Source organism: Leptodactylus fuscus, unplaced genomic scaffold, assembly GCF_031893055.1.
Source record: "Leptodactylus fuscus isolate aLepFus1 unplaced genomic scaffold, aLepFus1.hap2 HAP2_SCAFFOLD_166, whole genome shotgun sequence".
NCBI lineage: Eukaryota > Metazoa > Chordata > Amphibia > Anura > Leptodactylidae > Leptodactylus > Leptodactylus fuscus.
In genome coordinates this window covers 122144-129621 of record NW_027440188.1, presented here as the reverse complement: position 1 = coordinate 129621, position 7478 = coordinate 122144, and the positions used below count along the sequence as shown (strand labels likewise).

The 7478-nt window shown below is 45.7% G+C and overlaps 7 non-coding genes across 7 annotated transcripts; 5 read left to right on the top strand and 2 right to left on the bottom strand.

Annotated features, from left to right (window-relative positions):
• Window positions 1–582: 582 nt before the first annotated feature.
• TRNAA-UGC (transfer RNA alanine (anticodon UGC)) lies at window positions 583–654 on the bottom strand. The gene has a single exon. It is a non-coding gene; the product is annotated as a tRNA-Ala (tRNA).
• A 1447-nt stretch (window positions 655–2101) lies between these two features.
• Window positions 2102–2173, top strand: TRNAA-CGC (transfer RNA alanine (anticodon CGC)). The gene has a single exon. It is a non-coding gene; the product is annotated as a tRNA-Ala (tRNA).
• A 1831-nt stretch (window positions 2174–4004) lies between these two features.
• Window positions 4005–4076, top strand: TRNAA-CGC (transfer RNA alanine (anticodon CGC)). The gene has a single exon. It is a non-coding gene; the product is annotated as a tRNA-Ala (tRNA).
• Window positions 4077–4644: 568 nt separating this feature from the next.
• On the bottom strand, window positions 4645–4716 carry TRNAA-UGC (transfer RNA alanine (anticodon UGC)). Its single transcript has one exon. It is a non-coding gene; the product is annotated as a tRNA-Ala (tRNA).
• Window positions 4717–5039: 323 nt separating this feature from the next.
• Window positions 5040–5111, top strand: TRNAA-UGC (transfer RNA alanine (anticodon UGC)). The gene has a single exon. It is a non-coding gene; the product is annotated as a tRNA-Ala (tRNA).
• Window positions 5112–5674: 563 nt separating this feature from the next.
• On the top strand, window positions 5675–5747 carry TRNAA-CGC (transfer RNA alanine (anticodon CGC)). Its single transcript has one exon. It is a non-coding gene; the product is annotated as a tRNA-Ala (tRNA).
• Window positions 5748–6654: 907 nt separating this feature from the next.
• Window positions 6655–6726, top strand: TRNAA-UGC (transfer RNA alanine (anticodon UGC)). Its single transcript has one exon. It is a non-coding gene; the product is annotated as a tRNA-Ala (tRNA).
• Window positions 6727–7478: the final 752 nt, after the last annotated feature.

Below are 7478 nucleotides of genomic sequence, written 5' to 3'. Positions count from 1 at the left end.
TTCTCTATCCAGAAAGAATATCCAAGCCTGGAAAAAGAACAGCCTGAACTACAATCCGTTACAGGACACGGCAGCTCCAGACCCGGATGGTGCCATATACTTTATTCCATGGCAAATTCTTCCTAAAAAAAAAAAAAAAGTAAATAAAAAAAAAAAAAAAAAAAGATTGTGTAAATTGTTTTTACTTTTTTTACTGTATATAATAATATTTTGTGATCTAGGAGCCTATAATGATAAGTAAGACAGAGGTAGCAGTTACACCAAATACACGACCGCACCAACAAATGCTCCAATATATGGCAGATATATGTAAATGTGTATATTGTGTAATGAGGAGATCATAGCTCCAGGGGCTGCGGGGAGGGCAGATATACATGGGCCTAAGTGCACAAGGAGGCTCAAGGCCCCTCTGTTATTCTCCAACTCTCTCAAAACATCTGGGAGGGGCCCCTGGATATGATAAGGTGGTATAGGTGAACTGTCTGGCGGTATTATATGAGCAGGGAATACAGGGCCGCATTAAATATAGGGCAGATGGTGCACTCCTATCTCTTTTTAGTGATTATTATGTAAGACAAAACATGGAGATGCCGGGGATTGAACCCGGGGCCTCATACATGCAAAGCATGCGCTCTACCACTGAGCTACATCCCCTCATACACAGTGTGAAAATGCTCATGTTTCTGAGACTACATACCACCTATATGGCAGTATTACATTGGTATTATTATTATTATGGGCAGGTATATGGCATTTATACACTCACCGGCCACTTTATTAGGTACACCTGTCCAACTGCTCGTTAACACTTAATTTTTAATCAGCCAATCACATGGCGGCAACTCAGTGCATTTAGGCATGTAGACATGGTCAAGACAATCTCCTGCAGTTCAAACCGAGCATCAGTATGGGGAAGAAAGGTGATTTGAGTGCCTTTGAACGTGGCATGGTTGTTGGTGCCAGAAGGGCTGGTCTGAGTATTTCAGAAACTGCTGATCTACTGGGATTTTCACGCACAACCATCTCTAGGGTTTACAGAGAATGGTCCGAAAAAGAAAAAACATCCAGTGAGCGGCAGTTCTGTGGGCGGAAATGCGTTGTTGATGCCAGAGGTCAGAGGAGAATGGCCAGACTGGTTCGAGCTGATAGAAAGGCAACAGTGACTCAAATAGCCACCCGTTACAACCAAGGTAGCCAGAAGAGCATCTCTGAACGCACAGTACGTCCAACTTTGAGGAAACAGATGGGCTACAGCAGCAGAAGACCACACCGGGTGCCACTCCTTTCAGCTAAGAACAGGAAACTGAGGCTACAATTTGCACAAGCTCATCGAAATTGGACAATTGAAGATTGGAAAAACGTTGCCTGGTCTGATGAGTCTCGATTTCTGCTGCGACATTCGGATGGTAGGGTCAGAATTTGGCGTCAACAACATGAAAGCATGGATCCATCCTGCCTTGTATCGGTAACGGTTCAGGCTGGTGGTGGTGGTGTCATGGTGTGGGGAATATTTTCTTGGCACTCTTTGGGCCCCTTGGTACCAACTGAGCATCGTTGCAACGCCAAAACCTACCTGAGTATTGCTGCTGACCATGTCCATCCCTTTATGACCACAATGTACCCAACATCTGATGGCTACTTTCAGCAGGATAATGCAATGCCATGTCATAAAGCTGGAATCATCTCAGACTGGTTTCTTGAACATGACAATGAGTTCACTGTACTCCAATGGCCTCCACAGTCACCAGATCTCAATCCAATAGAGGAGCATCTTTGGGATGTGGTGGAACGGGAGATTCGCATCATGGATGTGCAGCCGACAAATCTGCGGCAACTGTGTGATGCCATCATGTCAATATGGACCAAAATCTCTGAGGAATGCTTCCAGCACCTTGTTGTATCTATGCCACGAAGAATTGAGGCAGTTCTGAAGGCAAAAGAGGGTCCAACCTGTTACTAGCATGGTGTACCTAATAAAGTGGCCGGTGAGTGTATATTTCCACTTTACTAATCACATAATGATATCCAGTAGTATCAGCACAATAGGGCTACACGTAGTATATTGTCTCAGGAATTGGAGTATTTGTAGAGGTTTCCCATAGGGGATGTAGCTCAGTGGTAGAGCGCATGCTTCGCATGTATGAGGCCCCGGTATCAATCCCCGGCATCTCCATGTTTTGTGATAAACACCTACAAAAACATCAAAGATCCATAAAACTGATAAATGTGCAGGAATTCAGGAAACATCTGCCCGTATCCTATTAATATTATAAAGGTGTGAGTTTGGATGTTTGTGTGTTTGAATGTTCAGATGTTTGTTCCTCAATCACAGCCAAACGGCTGAATGGATTTTGGGGAAATTTCACACACACATACATATTGCCCAGGAAAAGGTAATAGGCTACTTTAAATGTGGGCCACTCACCCCAAATCGCCACCGTGACCCTCCAAAAAACCCTCCGACACAGCTGTAACAGCTGGCATTCTGCCAGCGCTGGTCTGTGCACGCACCTCCTATTGGTGCATGGCAGGCTGTGGGCGGGTTCTGGAGCCAGGGCTGCGGCACCATAGGTTGGGGACTGAAGGTGGGCGTGCCGATTCAGCAGGGACACAGTGAGCAAGATGGCGGCAGCCCACATGGTCCCAGCGCCCTAGCTATCCCAGGCCACCTACACACTTCGCGGATGGCTAAGGAGGAGGCTGCTGCACCCGACACACCACATAACAGGTCAGTGCAGCAGGGACAGGGGGTTGGGGAGGGGGTGTCCCGGGGGAGGACAGCTTCATGTCCCCCCCCCCCCCCCCCCTACATCACCCCAGTGTAGTTGGACTCACCTTGCCACACTCCCCCGCGGCTCATAGGTGTCGGGCGGCTGGCTGCGTATGGCAGGTAGGCTGCAATAGAGGCGCCGGTATTCTGCAATGCACTGTATAATACCGGCGGCTCTATTGCAGTCTATCTGCCTAGGATGTAATCAACTCAAACACAAAAACATTCATGTATCCACTTCAGCTTGTAAGGACATATTGGATACGGATCCTTGTAGACCAGGGCTCGGCTCCGCAGTGCAGCGAAAGACTGACAAGCCAGGAAAGCAGCGCAAGGTCCCTGCTCTGCCTCATATATGCCACAGGCAACCAGCCGCCCGACAACTATGTGCAGTGAGCGAGCGGAGAGAGCGGCGGGGGAGCGTGGCAAGGTGAGTCCAACTACACTGGGGCCGATGTAGGGGGGGACATGAAGCTGTGAGCAGAGATGGGAGGCAAGAAACTGGGGGAAGAGATGGGGGGACAAAAAACTGGGGGGACAAGAAACTGGGGGCAGAGATGGGGGACAAGAAATATAAGCGGTTCAGCGCCACCGCCAACCCGCAGACGAAGTCGCGGGTAACTGCTAGTAGGGCATATGGTGCACTCCTACTGGGCCCTATGGTAGCGGGGGCCTCTTGGGACACCAGGACAGTCCCAGTTTACATCTGCTGTGAGGCCTTAGGAGGCAGATTGCTGAATCCAGGAGGGGGCAGCACTGAGAGCATTTGTTGGGGGAACCTGGCGAGATTTGTCTCATGAGATCTCCTGGTGGTTTCGTCCAGACCGGAAATGTGCAAAACGGAACTGCGGTACATGTCACTGAGCTGTTAGTGTCCTTGTGAACCCAATATAGACTAATGCACCTTCTATAGGGGATGTAGCTCAGGTAGCACTACTAATGTGTATAGTATGGGAGTATTATCCGTGTGCACTATATGGTGGTATTATTGTTTTGCACAGTGTGACAGTATCATTTATATTCACTCTATGTATTTAGTATTTGTTTGTAGGACAGTGTTATTTCGGTGTGCTGTATGTGGGCGCTGTATGGCGACATTTTATCTATATAGCGGTATTATTATTATATATTTCCACTTTACTAATCACATAATGATATCCAGTAGTATCAGCACAATAGGGCTACACGTAGTATATTGTCTCAGGAATTGGAGTATTTGTAGAGGTTTCCCATAGGGGATGTAGCTCAGTGGTAGAGCGCATGCTTCGCATGTATGAGGCCCCGGGTTCAATCCCCGGCATCTCCATGTTTTGTACAGGTTTATCTAAATACAATAAAGATGACAAATTTCAGAGCTCAGGTGTCTGGATGTTCCTCAAATAACTGGATTTTGTCAAAAAATAAGCTTAAAAGTAAAAAGATTGTATCGTTCACCATCATATAATGTGGAAACATAAGCGCGTGGTGGACAGTAGGGGGCAGTCAACTCATACACAAAAACATCCATGTACGCACTTCAACTTGTAAGGACATATTGGATATGGATCCTTGTAGACCAGGGCTCGGCTCCACAATGACAGGAGGTGCAAGATGTCGGGCACATGATAATTTATACTGGATTTCTGGCATATCACGTTGGTGGTAGGATGTGAAGTCACCAGATGCTGCAGGATCACCGGCAATGTATTCCTGTACATGTATTGTGCGGACTAGACTGCCCCCTAGTGTCCATCATTTTCTCTACAGACAAAAGGTTAAGCTCTTTTACATTAAATTCCGTCTTCGTATTATCCCCGAACATATTTTGTGTGACTTCCTGCCTGTATATCAGTTTTACTGACCTTTGATGTTTTGTAGTTCTTTGTCTCAAAGGATGGAGGTGCCAGGGATTGAACCCGGGGCCTCATACATGCAAAGCATGCGCTCTACCACTGAGCTGCATCCCCTATACGACGTTCCTACTTATGCTCCCAATGCATCCGAGAAAAATAGTCGTGCTTACACTTCAGCCCTCCAGGGGGCCCTGTGCGTTGCATATCACATTGCTGTCAACCACGTCCCGACACGGTTCAGCCTCAGCTACATGATATGAGACGCATGGAGCCCCCTAGAGGACTGAATTGTAAGCAAAGGTGGCTGTGGGCAGCGGCAGGGATCGGTAACTAAATAGGACCTAATACCTGCTGGGATTATTTCCCCTCAGTGCAGGGGCTCAATGGAACGTGTTGTTTCATCTCAGAATTGGGAACGTTAGTGGAATAGTTATACAGGGGATGTAGCTCAGTGGTAGAGCGCGTGCTTTGCATGTATGAGGCCCCGGGTTCAATCCCTGGCATCCCCATGCCCTGTACAGGTTTATCTAAATACAATACAGATGCTACATTTCAGCGCTTAGGTGTCGGGATGATCCTCAAACAACTGAATTGTGTCAAAAAATAAGCTTAAAAATAAAAGATTGTATCGTTCACCATCATATAATGTGGAAACATAAGCGCATGGTGGACAGTAGGGGGCAGTCAACTCAAACACAAAAACATCCATGTACGCACTTCAACTTGTTGAAACACAAAAGTGTTTCTTTTACGTGTACTGCGTGGTAGCACTGCTAATGTGTATAGTATGGGAGTATTATCCATGTGCACTATATGGTGGTATTATTGTTTTGCACAGTGTGACAGTATCATTTATATGCACTCTATGTTTTTAATATTTATTTGCAAGACAGTGTTATTTCGGTGTACTGTATGTGGGCGCTGTATGGCCACATTTTATCTATATGGCGGTATTATTATTATATATTTCCACTTTACTAATCACATAAGGATTTCCAGTAATAACAACACAATAGGGCTACATGTAGTATATTGTCTCTGGAATTGGAGTATTTTTAGAGGTTTTCGTATAGGGGATGTAGCTCAGTGGTAGAGCGCATGCTTCGCATGTATGAGGCCCCCGGGTTCAATCCCCGGCATCTCCATGTTTTGTGATAAACAACTACAAAAATATCAAAGATCCAGAAAACTGATGAATGTGCAGGAATTCAGGAAACCTCTGCCCGTCTGTATTATAAAGGCTGAATATTATCTGTTCACCATTTTAGACTCCTATGTCGATAGTGACCACTAGGGGGCGGTGTAGCTGACACAATACATGTATAGAAATACATGGCCAGTGATGTAATAAATAGTGCTCCTTAGTGACTGCAAACTTGGACACAAAGGACCTGCGCTTGCCAAATGGATGAGTAAATATACGATTATTATTGAACAACACACTACGCATTTCGGGCATAACTCTGCCCTTCTTCAGGTGTAAAAGTTCTTTACCGTCAGGCCAGGAGGCTTGTTAACCCGGCGGAAGGCAAGGTTCCATACACCCATACATACACCCGTGAGGTGTGAGGTACCCTGCAGCTGCATCCAATCCTGAGAGGGATCCTTGGCCAAGTGATCCCATCATCAACAAAACAGTTGTGTATGCACACTACCTAAAAGGTGAGCCTGTTTTTTGTCATCTGAAATTATCACTATCAGTACGATCTCCACTACGGGTTGCTCGGTGTTTCTTTTGTTTTTGAGATCTGAGAAAAATAGTCCTGCTATCTATCATTCGCTTACACTTCAGCCCTCCAGGGGGCCCTGTGTGTTGCATATCACATCGCTGTCAACAACATCCTGACACTGTTCAGCCTCAGCTACATGATATTTGATGCATGGGGCCCCCTAAAGGACTGAAATGTAAGCAAAGGTGGCTGTGGGCAGCGGCAGAGATGTGTAACTAAATAGGGCCTAATACCTGCTGGGATTATTTCCCCTCAGTACAGGGGCTCAATGCAATGTGTTGTTTCATCTCAGAATTGGGAACATTAAAGGAATTGTTATGTAGGGGATGTAGCTCAGTGGTAGAGCGTGTGCTTTGCATGTATGAGGCCATGGGTTCAATCCCCGACACCTCCATGTTTTGTACAAGTTTATCTAAATACAATAAAGATGACAAATTTCAGAGCTCGGGTGTCTGGATGATCCTCAAACAACTGGATTTTGTCAAAAAATAAAAAGATTGTATCGTTCACCATCATATAATGTGGAAACATAAGCTCATGGTGGACAGTAGGGGGCAGTCAACTCATACACAAAAACATCCATGTACGCACTTCGACTTGTTGAAACACAAAAGTGTTTTTTTACGTGTACTGCGTAGTAGCACTACTAATGTGTATAGTATGGGAGTATTATCCGTGTGCACTATATAGTGGTATTATTGTTTTGCACAGTGTGACAGTATCATTTATATGCACTCTATGTTTTTAGTATTTATTTGTAGGACAGTGTTATTTCGGTGTACTGTATGTGGGCGCTGTATGGCTACATTATATCTGTATGGCGGTATTATTATTATGTATTTCCACTTTACTAATCACATAATGATTAGAGATGAGCGAACAGTGTTCTATCGAATTCATGTTCGATCAGATATTAGGCTGTTCGGCATGTTCGAATCGAATCGAACACCGCGTGGTAAAGTGCGCCATTACTCGATTCCCCTCCCACCTTCCCATGCGCCTTTTTTGCTCCAATAACAGCGCAGGGTAGGTGGGACAGGAACTACGACACCGGTGACGTTGAGAAAAGTAGGCAAAACCCATTGGCTGCCGAAAACATGTGACCTCTAATTTAAAAGAACAGCGACGCCCAGGTTCGCGTCCAGC